The sequence below is a fragment of the Delphinus delphis genome, chromosome 6 (assembly GCF_949987515.2).
Source record: "Delphinus delphis chromosome 6, mDelDel1.2, whole genome shotgun sequence".
Classification (NCBI taxonomy): Eukaryota; Metazoa; Chordata; class Mammalia; order Artiodactyla; family Delphinidae; genus Delphinus; species Delphinus delphis.
Genome location: NC_082688.1, coordinates 46028294 through 46049090, shown reverse-complemented (window position 1 = coordinate 46049090; position 20797 = coordinate 46028294).

The window sequence follows — 20797 nt, the reverse complement described above, 5'->3', positions numbered from 1 at the left end:
TTAGATGACTCTGCAGCAAATAGGCCGTTAGTTTGAGGCTCCTGTGCAGGGTTTCTAATTATATTGCCAATTTTCATCTCTTTTATAGATATTTTGTTTTTTTGAAGGATGATTTGGGGGGATAGGAAAATTTATATAGTACCATGCATAGTCCAAACAAGTAATTATTAGAAACCTGGCTTCATAAGGGAAACCAGTGTGCATATGGGATGATTTGTTTCAAAGAGTGATACCCCTCTTGTAATTTTCTGTGTTTTCTTTGCTTTTACCTGATACTTTTTGATGCTAAGTAAAGCCCTAGATTCTGTTCTTACATTTCTCTTTCTCAAAAAAAAAAAAAAAGAAATTGTTCCGTTCTATCTCTGTGCTATGCACAAACTTACATGAATTTTAAGGCATACTTTACTTCAGAAACCTTGTAAAATTTTCTGCTACTTATTAACTATAAATACTACCTATGTTTTTCTATGGTGATTTATTTGTATCAAACTAAAATGCAATGCTTTTCCTTTATATGTGCTATTTGAAAAAGAAACTGCCTATTTAGTTAACTCTAAAAACTGGTATCAATACAAATAATTAATATCTTAAATATACTTTTTAAAAATTGTCACTCGTTTTTATTTCTTATCTGTTTGTGATGTTCTTCCAAATCATTATGAGAAGAGTCTTAGAAATCAAACTGAACAGCAAACTGTGTCTTTCAAAGCTTCACAAACCCACCTTTTTATTTTGTCTTGTGCTGTTATGTAAAATTTGCCCTAGCATTTTGCTCAGCAAGACGGCAATTATTAACAATATATTTCTCTAAACTGTTGCCGCAAAGCTATTATTCACGCAGGGTTACAACCGAGTTAATTTTGGAAGAGAGCTGTTCAAAGAGGCCCAGAACTGTTGTGCTTATAAACACTGCCTTTTCTCTTATTTCTAATTAGTGTGAAATGGTTCCAAACAGGAGTCAGCCCCGCGGAAGTCTGTGTAGCACAAAGCCAGGCTCGTTAACGGACACAGGGAACAGTTTTGTTTTGCTGAATAAATAACTGCGTCATAAAGCCTTTCAAAAGGAACACAATCTGATTTACCATGCTCCTTAAATGTTGAACGTTGTTTATGCGCCTCCAAGTCTTTTTTATTAAAATTTAAAAGGCCTATTATTATGACAATGTAGATGATAGGTTTGCAATGTTCCCTGCAGTAGGACTGTACACTTCCCTAGTAATACAATTTCCCCTTCTCTTTTTATTTTATAAATAAATTTTTATGTTTTGTTTTGTGTGTTTCGGATGCATGACGACCCTTCTAAATTTCACATTATACCATGAAAGTAATTTTGCTAACAATAATTACAATATTGTAAGAAAATCCATTTATCACTTTTTCTACAAAATTTGGTTTATGTTGTATTACAGATTATGATTTTCTTCCAATAAAAATTCACAACCCATATTGTTAGTAATTTGTATGTGTGTTTAAAATGGTGTAAATATAATTCACAACTGGAGACCTTCCGACATTTGCATTAGAGGAGTCAATTGGACAATTACATCTGACTGAGAATATAACTCAGATTTCCCATTTGGTATGCACTATAGAAAAGCCCAGACACCTGACTGTATATTACTAGACAAATCATACAAATTGTGGTCTTATGTTTGCCCTGGATCACTCAGTAATGATGTGCAAAATTTCTGTTTCTTCTTGGGAAACAAATATGTCTTATGTTTTCTGCATCCTTCCAAAATGCTTAGCATATTTCAAGTACACAAAGTGGGTGGGTGCTCAATGAACGTTTTTTGAATAAATTTATGAATGGATATCAGTAATATTGCTCTCCTCACTCAAAATAACATGAAAAGCTAAATTGCTTTAAATGAATGCATTTAAAATATGCTTACATGAAGTAATATGTGTATTACTGTATTATGTTTACTGTCTAACTGTGGAATGTCATTCACTGTTGTACTCTGAGATACAAAGATGTTTCAGATTCAGATCAGAATACTTGAGAGATTATAAAGTCATAATCCCTTATTGCCTTGACGTTGAAATTGTGCATTCATATTTAGGCAGGAATCACAAAATTTAATTCTAAATGTGTTTTTCATTCTGAAATCAGTGGAAAATTTATTTAACCAGTGAAATGCTAACTGCTATGGAAAGTAAGGCTCACTGAAGTGGTCTGGTTAAAAGAAAAGAGTGCCAAGAGAATGTCAGTTTATGTGGTCAGGTGAAAATAAGCATTCAGAAGCCAAGGAGCAGGTCTGATACTTTCCTCCCCTCTTCTGATTTAACTTACTAGATCCTAAATTCCAAGATACTTTCTTTTTCTATCTTTGTTAGCATTATCATGATCTTTTCCTTACTGCATATTCACAAAAACCAAAGAGATGTTTTAAGGAGGTAAACAGTAGCTATAGGTAAAGCTGTAGACATAGATTATTTTTAAGAAGATATATATATATATATATGTATACACACACATATATGCATATGTTATGATTTGGAATATTGTTTAACATTAACTTGTAATTATTTCCCCTGATAGTCTTGGTATATAGTTTATTTTTACTGTGTTTCAGCTGTATGCTCTGAGGAAAGGGACGAAATATTGCTTAAAGAGCAGAGTATCAGCAAAAACATGACCTGAGAATTTTCCACCTTTCACACTGATACTTCCCACAGCAAAATTTCTCAATTCCTGCAGTGTCTTTTTTTTCTGCCCCTGAAATCTCAGTAGCTTCAGCACTCTACTCAGAGATCTAGAAAAGAGTTTCTTCCTATTAAAATGTCACATTTAAAGATGGGCAAATCAATTTAAAAAAACAGAAAAATCTACATGAATTAATTTCTAATTAAGAATTAGAAAAATCGACGTGAGTTGAAACTACTGAAGACAAACAGTACCTTCTTCCCAGATCGTAAGTTTTCATATATTTGTTTGACACTAGCATCTCTACTTAACATCAGGCAAATAACCCGTCTTCTAACCTAACCAACTCTGCTTTCACTGAAACAAGTTGAATTTGCATAGTTAGTTCTTATATGTTCATATGCGTGTGTGTGTGTGTGTGTGTGTGTGTGTGTGTGTGTGTATGTTTTGACCAGGCTAGAAGACATCTCTTTTTTTTTTTTTTTTGTTTACTTTCTTGCCCCCTTGTGGAGTTTTATTACTCCTTCATTAATAAAACCAGTATGTGAAGGGGAAAACAAACAAGATCCAGTTTTTATCTAGAATGTCTTTTTGAAACACTAAAAGTAGAACAAATTAAGAATAAGTCAAAGTTGGAGCTAAATAACCACACAGAAAAAACTAGCTATTCTTTTTACCTTCTGATTTCACCTTTCAGTAGTATTTTAGTTAGTTCTCAACACTGCCTGATTAACGTGCTTTACATGAAGCATACAGAATTTTTGCAAGATATCAATTTACTAAAGCTGAAATTAGGTGTCAATATGCTATGATCTGGTGGTAATTTAAGAAAAAAAATAAGAGAACAAGTAATTTGTTACTTCCTTTATGACACTGGGATATACCTAGAGTTCCCTTTCTAGTAATGTGAAAGTGTTCATTTAAGTTTCACATTAAGAGGGCAATCCTGGGTGAAAGTCAAGCACTACATATCTTTAACACTGTCACAGTGGAGGGCTCATAGATGAAAGAAATGCAGTGAGAATTCACCACCTAATGCTCCTCCCTGTACCATAGGATTCCCTTACCTGTAGTTAGCCTAATTAAACCGGATAGGGGACTGTTCTTAATTGGTTCCCTGCTCTATTAAGTAATGCAGATTTTTTTCCTAGCTGTATAAGGAATCTTCCCTTTTTGGTCATACTCTGTATGACCTGGAAATTATGCGTTTCTGCACTTCCATGCTTTTCTTTATTCCCTTCCTTTGAAATTATGAATATTTTCATTATTTATCACACTAAATAACACTACAGTCTCATAATTTAGATGAAATTTATCTGAGTGAAGAACACTGTTTATTAGATTATTTAATTTCCAAATTGCTGTATTGTTAAAATTGTCAATGGTACTAATGGAGTTTTAATATGTATTGAGTGCCTGCTTTGAGCTACATATTATGCTGAGCATTTTCTCACTCATTTCCTCAGTTGGTCACCCCTATGATGGTGGTGGTAGTATGATCTCCACTTTAATCCCTGAGATAAGACATATAGTATTAGACATTCAATATTTTAACCTGGGACTACACAACTTCACAAAATCCATTTACACCATGTTGTCTAAATATAACACATTATTAAAATGTCTTTCCCACATTGGTCAACCCAGAGATCCATCCTGAATCCATTACAGTTTCTAATGAAAACAACAACAAAAACTTCAAATCAATAATTTTTCACTGTTTTATTATCACATTTAAAAAAATCATGCACTGTCACTTATTCTTTTCACATATGTTGTTGTTGTCTTGGGTTTTTGTTGTTGTTTTCATTAGACAGTGGTTGCTGTTTTGTTTTGTTGATTTTATATTTCTTTGTTTTGCTTTTGTTTCTATGTTTACTTTTGGGAGCCCAAAGATTCTTTATGCTCTGGCCTATAACCAAGTATTCTGATTATGTCAATTTTAATATTTTTATTCTGTCCTCCATCCCCCTTCCCTCCTTCCTTTCTTCTTATTACCAGAAAACCTATGGTGATGACCCAAACCAATCCCCTGTTTCAGGTCTTGAGTTTTCATCAGGACTGAGATTAGAACCTGAATCTTCTGATTCTGGGATAACTGCTCAAACTACCTAAACTGTTTTGCTTTGTGTTTTTGTTCACTTCGGTTTGGTTTGGTTGTTACAAATGTTTGTTGTTTTATTTATTTTTCCTAATACAAAGATCACTTTAAAAAATCAATTTAAGGGCTTCCCTGGTGGCGCAGTGGTTGAGAGCCCACCTGCCGATGCAGGGGACACGGGTTTGTGCCACAATCCGGGAAGATCCCACGTGCCGCGGAGTGGCTGGGCCCGTGAGCCATGGCCACTGAGCCTGCGCGGTCCGGAGCCTGTGCTCCGCAATGGGAGGGGCCACAACAGTGAGAGGCCCGCGTACCGCAAAAAAAAAAAAAAAAAAAAAATTTAAATAGCACTGATGGTGTAGATCATAAACTATTCTTTCATATAAATCCAAGTGTTCTAGCCTCTTAGACTTCAAAGAGATTACTGTATTCTAATATCATTATGTGGCTTGAGAAAATTTTAAGAGGCAACTCTACATGTTATAGGACTCAAAAATCTAGCCAATAATGTTCATCAACATTTTTTTTTCTTATGTTTACAGAATGATGAAGATTTGCTCTCAGTGGTGGGGTGCATTTGTTCTCAAATGTTCTGATATTTTTGTCAAAATGGAACATTTCCATTTTGGCTATAAAACAAGTGGAAATTTCAAATTGCAGCAATAAACTTCTGTCTGTCAATATTTAAAAGATCTATACCAGATTTGCATGCACCATTGTCCTCCTTGGTAATTATTCTGTAGGATCAAAATTCATAACTGGTGTGATGTACAGTACTGTTGCCTGGCTTAGTTGACTGTGATGCTGGTGTGAAAGTATTGCAGGAGAAAAATGTAAATTCAGGACTCAGGTCACTTTCCATATTTTTCACTAGCTTAAAAAAAATAAAAAAAGATAACTTCTGAGGATTTTTCCAATATATTGATAGTGCGATAAACACTATATTATTACAAATGGCTACCACTATAAATAGAAAAGCAGTACATTGGTATTTGAGCAAAAGAATAGCATCCAATCTTACCATATTGTAATATTAATAATTAAAATTTTGGAAAGGTTGATAAACAAAACTAATTTGCCTGTGTTCTATTTTATTTTAAAAAATCATATTTTTAAAAGTCTATTCTATGGTTTCAAAATTGAAGCCATCAGCCAAATATGCTATCATTTACAACAGATGTGCAAAACACCTCAGTACAGCTGTTGCTTAGCAAGGCCTACTGGTTTGTGATATGTGATAAATATGTGATATTCTGGATTAACTGAATATTCACAAAAGCTCCTTTTCAATGAGTTGTTAGTAATGAACTGAATTTTTTTATTGTCTATAATTATAAAACAAAACTCCATTGACATAATTGTTGTTATCTTTCAAAGTATTATTTTTTAAAGTATAGAACTTTCTTTTCCCTAAGAAGTCACACAAGTAATTAGAAGTGAAGCTAGGATTCTAATCCCTGCAGCCTGACCCATTAACTAATGTACATGTTGCTTATTCAAGCTGATTATTTGGTAAACTGACTGCCTGTTATACCCGCTTGCTGTTTCCTTTGGCTTCTTATGTGGTAAGAAATACTTTGGATACGAGTTTCCAGCACAAACAAGAATTTCAAATTATCTTGAAAATACTATTTATCTTAAAGATTTAGATGCCAAAAACAGAAACACAAATGAATTGTTTTAGGCCATTGGGTTGATTATGGTTAGGAAACTACTTTCTTGTGTTTCTAAGGTTAGACTGAGAATAACATTTCATTTTCAAATGACAAAAGAAGGAAATAAGACCAAACTTCCAAAAATCAATTAATGAGCAAATATTAAGAATAACTGGAGCATTTATTAGCAATGTGATATAAAAATACTATAATAGGGCTTCCCTGGTGGCGCAGTGGTTGAGAGTCCACCTGCCGATGCAGGGGACACGGGTTCGTACCCGGGTCCGGGAAGAACCCACATGCCGCGGAGCGGCTGGGCCCGTGAGCCATGGCCACTGAGCCTGCGCGTCTGGAGCCTGTGCGCCGCAACGGGAGAGGCCACAACAGTGAGAGGCCCGCGTACCGCAAAAAAACAAACAAAAAAAACCTATAATAATTACAATCAGTATTTGAGTACTTAAAATGTACCAAACATTCTATGGAGTGCTTTATCAATTTTCCATATTGACTTCTTACAACTCTATCAAATAAGTATATTACTATGCAGTTTCCATATGAAGAAACTGTGGTTTGGATTGAAGATAGTTATGGTCTGAATGTTTATGTCCCCTCAAAATTCATATGTTGATACCCTAATGCCCAATGTAATGGTATTAGAAGATGGGGCCTTTGGGGGTATTTAGGTTATGAGGGTGGAGCCCTCATGATGGGATTAATGCTCTTATACACAAGACCCCGCAGAGCTCCCTCGCCCCATTCACCATGTGAGGACACAGAAATAAGGTGCTGACTATGAACCAGGAAGAGAGCCCTCACCCAGAATACAATTATACTAGTGCCTAGATCTTGGACTTCCCAGACCCCAGAAATGTGAGAAATACATTTCTGTTGTTTATAAGCCTCCCAGTCTGTCATATTTTGTTGGAGCGGCCCGAACAGACTAAGACATGTAGCTCTCCCAATAATCATTATGTACTAAGTTACTGAGATGGAACGTGAATGAGTCAATAGGGTTTCAGAGTTTACCTGTCAGAGCTTATCCGATTAACCACCATGCTCTCCTCATACAAAGCAACAGAACTATCTTTTACTGTATTAGAATATACATGTGTATGTGTATTTAATGAGTTATTTACTACTATTACTATTACTTTTAACACTATTTTATAGATGAGAAAACTGATGCATGAAAAGATTAAATAACTTGTCCAATCTAATCTACACTGCTCTATAAAGAGAAAGAAAACTGGAAGTCATCCTCCTTAACAGTCCATGAGCCCTCCCTCCTCTATTAAAATCTAAGTTCTTCAAACATTAATTTAGTACTTATTATATGTCAAGAACTGTGTTGAACCAATCCTTTAAAATCATTTAGTCAAAGAGGTTTTTTTTATTGTTAGATGAACCAGACACAACCATTAGCTTTTTGGAGCCTCCAGAGAGCTGTCAAGTTTTCACAATGTTCTACAATTTTACCTAGATATTTACTTTAGTGACCCAAATAGAAGAGCTTATTTGATCAAGTATTTTGTAAATAAAATATGAATACAGGTTGCCAGTTATCAATAAAATAATCTGTTCAAAAAATAAATGATTTTAAAAAATCACTAGAAGTAAATCGCAGAGTTGGATAAAATGAAGCCTGTGCTTCATTTTCAGGTTGCCATGTTCCCTGCTCTCTCTGATAAAGATAACACAAGGGATGTGTGGAAGAATATAAGACAGAATTTAAAGCAAAAGCCAATCAATGAATTAAAAATCCCTCTGCTTTCTTAGGACAACTTGCTTGTGAAGAGCATAGGATTCAATGCTATTTTTTTTTTTAATTCTACTTAAGTGTAGACACAAATTTGATTCTGGATACACCTGGTGTCAAATCAACTCAAAACCAAGAACAAGGGAAAAATTAATATCATTTTAGCTAGTCATCTTAATGGTTAACTCCAGTTATAATTTACTCAGTCTTAAATGCCTTAATATCATATGTAGATATGGAAAACTTTTCGACATGATGCTGTTTGCTTAGTTATTTGTTTTTGACCTGGGCAAGACTCTCAATCCTCCAAATAAAATGTTCATTAAGGCTAATTTTCCATTATGTATTATATAACTTCTGAGTAATAAATTAGTACGCATGGAAAGTAGTTTCAAAGAAATTAAAAATTTGAAGGAACTCCAGCATGTTCAACCTGATCAGCATTTCTAGACTTTATATTTTCCATCCAGAACCTCATTAGGCTCTAGTTGACCAGTAGTCTGATCTCACTTCCTGTTCTCCAGAGGATTTTATGAGTTGAGATTATCCTAGGTCAATAGGATGGTATTACAGCAAGTTGTTCTGGATGAAACAAATCAAGATAACTTCTCACCAAGATGTCTCAAGGAAAAAAAAAAAATTAGCCAATTGCATACCGTAACCTAATGTTACAATGTAAATGTCACATGTTAGAATACACTGGATATGACTAATTGCTTATGGCACAGGAAAAGTTATTGCAAGAGATTTGGAAGAAAGAGAAACAGATTATTGTTACACATCTCGCTCAGTGGTAAGCACACATTTAATTTTTTATTTAAAAAATGTCAAATTAAAATTTGCCAAAACATATTTACAAAAAATGGCATATTTTCAGAAGATTTTCTTTTTACAATAACGTAGCACATTAAATTACTTTATGTGCTTGGTATCCAGTGTCTCTTTCACCTTTCCCTCTCTTGAGAACTCTTTTTTCCTCTTTGTCCCCTGCACTTCTTTGATTTACAATATTGCTGTGTGTGCAGTCCTCTAGAAATGTGAAACGGAGCAAGAGGTTGTAACAGGGGAGGGAAGAAATCTAACAGCTAAACAGGTGCACACAGGAAATAAATAAAAAATCAGAAATCAGGCCCTACGGGTGCTATTAAAGGAGCACTGGGTGAAAAACTAATTTTGTAGCCCTTGTGCCCTGTGAATTATTGTTGTGATTTACTCAATCACACTGTCTAACAAACTCAAATGGCTTAACACTCTAATTATTCCGTGTGCAACATGCAAGAGAGCAATTTCTAACTGGCCAATTATTAAAGAAAAGAAGTGATTCTGGTTTTCTTTGCTTTGTTTATTTATTTATTTATTTGTTTGTTTATTTTCTTTTTGTTTCCCACTATAATGGAGGACATATTCATACTTAAAGAACACCTGACTCATGTTGTAATTTTTTAATGGTCCACATAATTACATGTAATATGGTAATTGCTTAAATGTTAACTGGTTATTTTTGTATAATAATAATCAGCATAGTATTCTCCTCCTTATTCATTTACTAAAGATTTATTGAACAGCTACTGTGTAAATACCTACATACAATGACTGTGCCAATTCATATTGGGACTCCAGACATTTGGAAATTTTTATATTTTAGACCAGTCATTCTACATAATATATTTTCCCAATAATATCTTATTTTTTGTTCTAGCATTCTATTCCATCATTTTACTATTTACTTGCTAAACTCATGAACTTTGTACAGTTAAAGCAAGTTAAATTTAACAACATGTAGCTTTGTTTCATGGTTACTGGCTGTCAAGTTTTGTGCTAAGTGCATTCTATCTTTTAATCATCATAAAAACTGCAATAATTATCTACTATTATTATCCCCACTTTAGAGATGATGGAATGGAAATTCAAATAAATAACTTGCCTAAGGTCACACCTTTAGCGTATACATTCAAACTCAGATAGCCATACTTCAGAGAACAATCTGTTAATGATTATTCTTTGTATTATCTGCATGCCAAGTTCATGAAAGTTGTTTGATATGTAAACAAAATATAGAATTTACACAGAATGCTTTTTTATTTTATATTTTATCTAATATCTGGCTGCCTGTTTTTTTGTCTTTTAATTTTCAAGAGGAAAGGGGTAGAATTAAATAATTTCATAAAATGTTTCCTTTAAATATGACATTGATACTTTTCTGTGGATTTTCTAAGAAAATCATTGCAATAGATGACAAATTCAAAACCAAATGAATTACATATCAAATGCATTTCAGGGTATTCAGTTATCTGTCTAATTCTACTGACCTGTGTTTATTTGTTTTTCTTTAGATAATTCAGCCTCACCTCTTCGCCACATTTTTTTTTTTCTTTTTACCTGTTTTTTTACTTTTCCTCCCCATTCACGTTAGGGCTTTTCCTCCACTTTCCTTTTATCTTACTCATCTGGCAAAACTTCAACTCAGAATGAACCCCACTGTCCACTTTCCCAGAACTCACATAGAACACCTTAGTGGGAGTCTCAAAACAGCCTTATTAATTCCACCATAAATTCCTAATCACCAATCTCAAATGATGCTCAAAGTACCATTAATTCTATTACTGTTTTACTGGTCAACTCACATTCACACCTTCACCAACAATTTCAAATCCCCTCTAATGTCTTAAAACCTCTGGCTGCTCACCTTCCTCATTAATGCTTACTCTGGGCCAAACACTATGATATGTCATTTATTTTTCATAGCCACTTTGGAACATTTACTCTCAAATGTTGCAAAGGCATATAACCCTTAAAATCCTGAAATCCAAACTCACCATTAGCCACTCTTTGGGAGTTCCTAATTTCAGTGATTGGTACCATGATGGATCCAACTGATAAAACTAGAACGTTTGATGGCATCCTTGACAATCCTTCTTCACACTTTATACCCAATATATATCAAGTACTAATGATTCTGTTTCCTAAATTTCTCTCAAATATGTCTAATTCTCTCTGATACCATTATCTTAGGCCAATGTACCATTATCTTTCACCTGGTCTCTTGAAGAATTGATACATTAGTTTTCCCAAAATTAGCAGCTTAAAACAGGGCCTTTTGCTCAATGTCTCACAAGGTTCAAATCAAGGCGTTAGTCAGGCTGTGTTCTCATCTTGAGTTTGGGGTCTTATTTCAACTTTAATTCAGGTTTCTAGCAGAATTCAGTTCCCTGTGACTACAGGAATGAGGACTCCATTATCTCACTTGCTGTTGGCCAGGGAATGTTCTCAGGTTCTTGCCGCGTGGCTATCTCCATAGGCAGTTCACGATATGGATGTTTGCTTCTTCAAGGTCATCAGGATATTCTTTCCTGCTTTGAATCTCTCTTTCAGGAAAAGACTGGACCCTTTTTAAAGGGCTTTTTTAAGAGGACTCGCATGATTAGGTCAGGGCCAGGATGATGTCTCCTTTGTTGATCTCAAAGTCTTACTGCTTAATTAAAACTGCAGAATCCTTTCACCTTCGTCATATAACATAACACAATCAAGGGAGTTAAGCTCCATCATATTCATCAATCTTACTCAAATTCAAGGAGAGAGTATTATACAGGATATATATAATACATAAGGGAGTGAGGACCTTGGGTGCCTTCTTAGAATTTTGCAAACCACAATTGCCAAGTTGTACCAAAATTAATTCTGACCCATCTCCACCTCCATTCTTTAATGCTGGAGGAATCTTCTCAAACACAACTTGATCATTTTGTTTCCTAAATTAAACTCTACTTTCACTGTCTATTGTTGTTGATATGAATTCAGTAAATGAATTTTTACAGGAACTATGAAAGCTAGCATGGTCTGTCTCTATCCACCTCTCTGGCTATATCTTCTACCCTATTCTCTTCACTCTGAATTTCAATCAAAATGATTTTCTCTTGGTCCCTTTATTTACCATGTTCCTTTTCACACACCCTCATGTCTCTGCCTGGACCTTTCTTTCCTCCCTTTTCATCTAGTTATTCTAACTCATTCTTCAGATCTCAAAGTATCACTTCCTCAGGTTAACTCTCCTTTCATAGGCACTCTTTGCAGTATATACCTTTTTCACAGCACTTTTCAAAGCTGAATTTTCTCTGTGTTGTGAAGTGAATATTTCTGTCTCCTCTACTAAGCTTCTTAGGGCAGGGGCCAATGAGAGGTTTTATACCCTTGGGTACCTCCTGTATTTGGAATAGTATCTCGCACAAACTCAATCAGCACACGTTAACTGACCAACTAAATGAATAAAAGTTTCTTATATAACATCTACATTTGGTTTTGAAAAGAAATACAATGTTCTTCCTAAAGGAATTATAAATATTTCTGCATGTTTATTCATAATATATTTTTGAAGCATAATTAATGTTCACCCTTTAATAGAGTATATAAGTGAGTATTGTGAAGGTTATGTTATTTGGAAATTGTCCTTTCCATGAAAAACATGATTCACATTTTGAACAATTCAAAACAAATTAATCTTTTACAGTCATGGGGGGCAAATAATTAGAAGGCACGTGAAAATATTTGCAGAGAAGATGTTTTAATTGCAGGTTTTTAAAAAAGAACTATACTCTGACATGCTGTGAAGATTTGAGAGGCATTTCAGTATTAAAAGTTGGAGATGTAATAAAATCTAGTTGAACAGATAATAGCAAAAAGTAAAGCAGCAGAAACTGATGTAGACCACTAGAAATCTGTTTTAGTTAAAAAAAGTAATTAATCAGGTTGATTTTACTTTCAATCTGATTAACTCTTCTTTATGAAACTACATAAGTAATATCCCAAGTTAAAACTAGAATATTAATTTGAATAGAACAAGGAATATGTAGGGGAAAGAAATCTTGCTAAACCTAATGCCTACCAAACAGAGATTTGTTTTGTTGAGTAAGACTAATCCTCTAATTCACCATATTTTCAGTTTGAATTTTCTTAATTCTGCCTAAGTATTTAGATTCAGCATTCTAAGAAGTCTAAATTCAAGACTCACCTCTGCACCCGAGCATTCTGAAAGATACGACCCTGAATACTTTCTGCTCTCAAAGTTGTCAAACTGCCAAAGCACTAGAGGAGGAAGTACTCTCAGTAGTTACTCATATTATTTCTGATTTTAGAAATATATTTCACCAGTTATAGACTAAGATATTTACTTATGTTAGTGGATATGTTGAATGATATGATTATTTTGAGGACTTATTGCCCTGTTTATTACAATATTTCTGAAGTGAAGAACTATCTCTCAAACATGTTGAATTCAAATTCAAGTCTATTATTAAACATATTAAGGATTATTACAGAATAATCATGGTAGACTGGTACCATTATACTATTATCCCTGTTTTTTCACTTTTATAAAATCAAAATCACTTGAGTTTTATAGACAGTTGCTTATATTAATATTCATAATTTATACTAATTCATTTTAAATTTAGAGTCAACAACAAATATCCATTAAGAGGTGGATGTGAATCAGGTTTCATTCTGTGATAGAGAATTACGGAAAAGTATACAGAGGATCAAAGACACAAGAATTAGAAGAACATGTGGTGTCACTGATCATTCATTACACACACGTGAGTTTTCGTTGCATCATATACTTTTATATAAATCATAATTTAGACAAATGTATTAGAAGTTTTACAAAGGCTGTACACTATTGGAAAGCAGGTGCAAGGCTATATAAATATTAAAATAAATCACAAAGATGGAAGTTATTATATATATGTATATCTATCTGTGCATATGGTATATAATCACAAAAGATACTTTGAGACTGTTAGCATAGACACACCCTTAACGTTGGAGAATGTCAGCACATATATAACACCTGATAGCAAGTGCTTTAATAAAAAAATATTTGTGTTAGTCTTATGAAATGAAGTATGACTCATTCTTTAAGACTTCAAAGTTAACGTTTAAAGAAAAAAAAACTCTCTTCCCAATAAATTTTCCACTCTGCAGTCAGTGACAATTACTCAATGTTCTATATTTTACATTGTAGATTTATTGCTGTCATGATAATATGTGGTTTTTTCTACCTTTTATTCTTTGTTTTTTAAATTGCTATCTGCTTTGAAAAATAAAAGCACTATATCAATAAAAATTATTTATGTCTTTTGAAAAAATTTTTTTAATTTGTTAAAATCCAGCATAAAATCCTAGTTTCTATCTTAGGCTGACAATGTCTAGGATTTTTATCTGAATTCATCAAATATCTACAGAAACAGATGGCAAGATGAATTATAAAGTATTCCTCCAGATTTGGGATAATTCAAAAGTTTGTGTGGCTGTAAATGCAAAATATCCAGAAGTACTTTTACATACAGACCTAACAAAATATAAGTGTTTATAATTAAGGCTAAGTCAAGTCCAGGAGCCAAACATACTTAATCATATTGTGATCCAGGTATTGTGAGAATTTAGGACTAAAATAATGCAATTTGTTCATTCTCATCCATCTGTAGTGTGACTGTTAAAAGTCACATTGTATTGTCTTTTAAAGTAACTTAGTTTCCTCATTTGGACAAAGTGTTAAATATATATGCACACTAAAAGGCTCTTTATCTGACCTAATAACCTCCAAAACCAGCACTCGTGAATAAAAGCTATGGCACAATTGTAGGTGTTTTCACATTATTTTAGGAGAATGGGGAGTATAAAAGTGCTGCAGATACAAATATTTGCTATATATGAATACATACTCTCCTAATGACTGTGAGGAAAGTTTTAATTCCCACCACATAATGGTCCATTTGCCTCGAGTGTTTCAGATGGTTCAATAATCACTAGCCATGTGTGTAGTTTGTTGAATTATTTAAGCTTATTTCCAGGGGGAAAAAAGACGGGGAGGAAGGCAACTGATTCAATGCAAATGAAAAGCTTTTGAAGCTCCCTATGGTGAAGATGTGATTACAGTCAGACAGTTAATAACCTAGACTCAGAAAAATCTGAAGGTTTTAAAACTGTCTGGCCAGTCAGTAAATGAGGTTTTTCCACACTATCGACCAACTGCCATGCGTTGTAATGGTTTCAGATCTGATTGGAGTTGGAGTGGACCCACAAATGAAGTAAGAATACCACCCCCTGTACTTTTGATGATTAAGAAAAGTAGTTTGTAAACCTCAACGGTTTTCCTTTGGATTTGGGACTGAGTCTTCAATGCATACAGTTCCTAACTTCAATTGTTGATTTGTAAAGTATCTATATGTTGGGGTAGGGACTCCCTCTCAAAATGACCACTACCCCTCCACCCATGGACATTCAATGCATGTTGCATAACTGGAGAAAACTGATGCCAGAACAATTTGTGGGCAGCAGTACTCCTTCTGGTTTATTAGATCAAATTGAAACAGAAATTTGAAGACCTCAGATTTTATTTTAGCTGCTACTCAAAACCCATTTGACACATCTGTAGAAAATATATTTTTACTTTGTTAAATGTTCTTTTAATTCCGTGGGGTACAAAATTCTTTTTATCTACAAATCTCTTTGCAGAGATGATAGATATTTTTGTGAGTTTCATGAAGACGCTTTAATAATTAGACAAGTGCTATATGTTTGAACTCAGATGAGTCTTTGCATCATTTATACAATGGTCACAGAGAAGTCTGAACTTGCCTTGAAGAAATTAAAATAATGTCAAGTGTTTTACCAAGTTGAGTAAATATGACTACAAAATTCGTCCTGAACCCTGTGGATGAAATCTTCTCCCTAGACTCAAAATCTAGTTTAATTGATCTACTTTCCTAAAATTTTATGTGTCGGTTATCTTGTTGTTTATGAGGATGAGAGAAGAAACCATTTAAAAATATTTTACCTTATAAGAGGTTTTGATTTTCTTCTGTAATAATTTCCTTCTTAGAATTGTCTTGTTAAAAGTGAGGGTTTTACCGTCAGGGCCAAAGGCAGCCTATTAAAATGCAGTTGCATTAACCCTATTTTGGAATGCATGTGTTGTGTTTTTTTCTTTCAGTAAAAAAGCCAAAAAGGATATTAACATTTCCAGTCATCTAAGGGAAACTTCTTACTTCAGACTCAGCACTAAACTTGCTTCTGCATTAGCAAAGGTACAAGATTTAAGTATTTATATATTCATTCTCACAGAAAATTTTCATTATTTACTTCTCTTTTAAACATATAAGATCCCATAAATCATGCAAAAAAAAAAAATCCTCAGAGTGGAAGATGATCAGTTGTATAGCAAATGCAGTATCATTAAATATTCTATCAGTATCATTAAATATTCTATCTCATGTTCATCAACCAGATTAATTAACATTAAGAAACTTATCTTGGAAAAATGTTTTGTTATAGCTCAATTATTGATGGAGTTTACATATTGAACTTAATCAGCAGTTTTTGCTCTCTGCTGCACTACAGCATAAAGTCTCCCAGTTCCTCATTGTGAATGACAATTTTTTTGTCCAGTGAGACTTGAAGACAGTTACTTTTCACGTAATCATGTTTTTGCTTTCCCTCCCACAAACACTTGTAAAGAAAAGAGGAAGAACCGTTAATGTATTATGATTGGGAACTATATGAAACTTAATTGATTTTATATTCAAAACATTGGAATTAATTTTTAGTTTTTTTATCTTCTCTTGAGAAAAAACACAAGAAAAGATATTTGTGTGTGGCTTCTTGAGTAAATTTACACACAGCAATATTAATGATAAAGAGAGAAAGTATTCTTTACTACAGAGTTAAAAATAAAATTTTACTTTCACAATATGTGGTGAATTCTACTCACAATTTTTAGCATGTGGTTTTAAACTATTAAGTTTTATATCAGGAGTCGAAATGTTCAATTTGACATAGCTACTATTTCATTTTGAAAAATACCATATAAATAGCCTTTCCTTCTCCAAAATTATCAATATATGATTTATATCAACACACATAAACTGAAAAGAAATAGGTCATTTATAAAATTATACACTCACCCTTTGTTCTAATGTAATAAAATATTCCAAAGCAAACAAGCAATAGCACCCACACCCATGATTGAAAACTTAACCCTCTCTATACTGTCTATGTTAATGACAGTCATTGGATAAAAATATATTTTACATGACTGTAAAGATCAACATTAGAATCTGTGTAAAAGACTAGGGATTTAGCTCTGGAAAAACCCTGAATGCAAACTTTTAACATAAAATTGTATCGTTGTCATTTGTAGAGTATCCGTTTCTCTTTTATATATACTTAGCTAAATTATTTGATGTGATTATTTCTCAGGAAAACAAAACTGTAAAGTAAAAAAGTATCAGAATCTAGCATCATTATACGAACTTTCTTCTGACAATATCCAAATCAGCAAACTGGCTACCTTTAAAAGGAAATCACAATTTCCAGAGTTTTACCAGGCTACATATAAATACAGTAGAATGAAAAAAGGATGCTTAAAATTAATATAAGCTAAAAGTCATTGACTACAAACATGGACTATATAATATAAAGTGTTTTCTTCAGTGTTTGTGTGGTTTTGGCACAAACACAAAGTGTTTCCTCAAAGTTAATATGTGGTCTTTTGTGAAATATTGGTTAAAGAATTTGCATGAATGATATAAGCTACTATGTCATAGGTAGGACAAGAATGGTACTTTGCCAAAATTGGATAAAGCAAGTATAAGCAGTAGCAAAAAAACAGAAAACATAAGAAACTTCACCAATAAAATTCTTACAAACTATATATTAAAGGGAAAAACTATACAATATTATTATGTATTTAATATGTGAACAGAAGCCTTCTACTACTTAAATCGGCTCAATATTTTTTCAACAACCATGCAACTTTATTAAAGTTTATTTACTATGTAAATAGAATTTAATCCAAAACATTGTATGACTGTCGCTTTGCTTGTACTACTTTCCCAATAAAATAAATGAAGAGAAAGGACTTGATTACAAAAGTTTCCTGTAATTTGACAATGAACAACAGATTTGCATTACTACTTTCTCTCAGATTTTGAAGTTGAAGTTCCCTGGGAAGACAACAAATTCTGTGTAGAAGGTGGATTGCTGACAAACACCAGCTTCAGCATATCCAGAAATTGTATGTGGTTAAAAAACAAAATAAAAACCATGTCTCCTTAACTCAGCATCCTATTGGTGTGAGAACTGAAGGGGGGAGGGAGAGAAGAGGATTTTAATTGATTCTTAGAATCCAGAGAGTTGAAAAGGTCAGCATGCAGAGTAATCAAAATGTGCAACCAAATCCTAAACCAGTGAAAGAAATAAACCTGGATAACACTAGGGCAGTTTTCTGTTTCTGTTTCTGTTTTTGTTTTAAACAGGGTGAAAGAGCAGTTTCTATATGTAAGAAAATAAACCACTTAGAAGCATCCATGCTTAGAGTATTAAAGTGGATTATTTGCCTTGTTGGTTTGGGAAAGTCCCTATCAATAACAGGTGAGACTTAAATGCACTGCATTAAAAGACTAGATTGTTCATTAATAAAAAAAGGAAGAAGCTACAACTATAAATCAACAGGGACTCCTAGGGAGTTTTATATTAGGCAGTAATTAAATAATAGTTCATGTTGCTTTCTTTCACTGGGAATTACATCCTTTTCACCTCTTCTCTGCTAAAGCAGAGACATCCATTACGACGAGAGGCTACAACACTTGTCAGATGCAATCAGCTCCAAACAGCTGAAGGCCAACTGACGTGTACTCTCTTAAAGCAGGGTTTCTTCTCCCCACCAAGCCCACTGTCCTTTCACGTGCATGCAACAGTCAAAAGGGATCACATCACCTAATGAAGAAAAACAGAAGCATATGGTAGGAAGGGGCCTCAGCAGGAGATGGCTGAAATGCCAAGGCTTGCACATAAACAAAATATATGCAAAAATGTGTGTTCATAGAAGCTGTCAGGCACAGCTTCAGGAAATAATAAGCCTGCAAAGGAAGATAGAGTTTTCTGTGATCACAGTTACCTAGGAGTCTGTATTTTTAGTTTAATATTTTACTACTCTGTAAAGTGGTGCACCAGAGCAGGCTAGTCCCAGATAGTTAATTATGCATAAGCAGTTGTAAAGTTTGAATTTGCTGTATAATACTGAGCCACATATTCTTCACAGTGTATTTTGCTTATACCTATTGCAGACTTCCACGTGACAGCTGAATTGCAAACTGTAAGTTACTTCAGCGCTGCCTTCCTTTTTGCACCCATCACCATCCATGGGTGAATGTTGAACTCAGTCCCTGAATTCACCCTGTCTTCGTAACTGAAACGTAAGCACTCATCTTTTCGGAGGTGTATTAATTAATATTTTAGATGTGCATTGGGCACATCCTCCCGTATTGTTTCTTTCAGATTTGCTTCTGTGCAAAGTTAACGGTCTTCATCAAAATCCTTTCTTCCCATAATGGCTCTGATCTCGGGACTGCAGCTGCCCTGCTGCACTGAATGTTTATCATTTGCCAGGGAAAACGCACATTATTTCCCCTTTTGACTTGTCAGTTTTTATGTTGGGACAACACTAGTGTTATCACTTTGTATAATCAGTTTGACTGGAACCTTGAAACTTGTGTGTCCCTTTACTGTGAACATTTTCATATTCTATGATGATATTGTTAGAACTGGGGGATTTGTAAGGACAGAACTCAAAGACAGAACTCTGTGTGATTTCTAAAATATGACTAAAAGCATTTTATGTACCAGTGCTGACAACAGATAAAACGAGCTATTGTTCTAAAAAACCAGAAGTGATAATGTGCTCTCCTGTAGACCGTTGCAGTTATGAAAAAATATACTACCTTCAACCTGAGTAAAAATGCTTTAAGTTTGAATTCCATAAATAATACACCTTGCTCCATTTAAATATTTTGTATTTTACATGAAGGATGATCACATTTCTAACATTATATTTAAAATTCATTTTCTTAACCCTTAACCATCTGTTCTCAATGGCACCTAAGAAAGAAAATACACATTTATTTATTGATTTATTTATTTTGAGGATAACATTAAAACAGGCTATATGCTTTTAATTCTTAAAAAGAATCCTTTATTGAAAAGGTGCCTGGAATCTGCGATTTAGCGTCTGTCTAAAACTAAAAACTTAAAAGGGATGCAATTGGTTATGTGACAAAAAATCTGTGTATAAAGTTTGGTTTCCCCAATACTCCAAATGCTTTATATCCATTTATTGATCCATTTGTTTCACTGTAGGAATGTAAATGTGTAAATGGTACTTGTGAGCAATTTTCTTTCCTTTGGAAGTGATATGAAGACACTTTGCCAGGCATTGACATAATCAGAATATCAGGCCTGTATTAATCTTTACTTTGAGCTAGACAAGCATCTGACAAAACACCTTCCTGTCAGAGAGTCCTACTGTTGGTAGTAACATGTGGATGTCTTCTTGGATCACTTTTAAAAGGTTTGTTCCTCTTTTTCTCTCTCAGCATTTCATCCTAAAACTTCCACTTTGAGTAAATGAGGAAATCAGAAAAGACACAACTTGGGAATATGCATCTTTCTGAAACTCACTCTTACACTAGCACTGACTGGATCAAAATGAAGGCAGAGTTCAAATAGGTGGTAATTTATTGCAGACTATTCAAGACCAACTGATTGAACCTCGAATTCTACTCCCAGTAAGGTGAACCATGCCT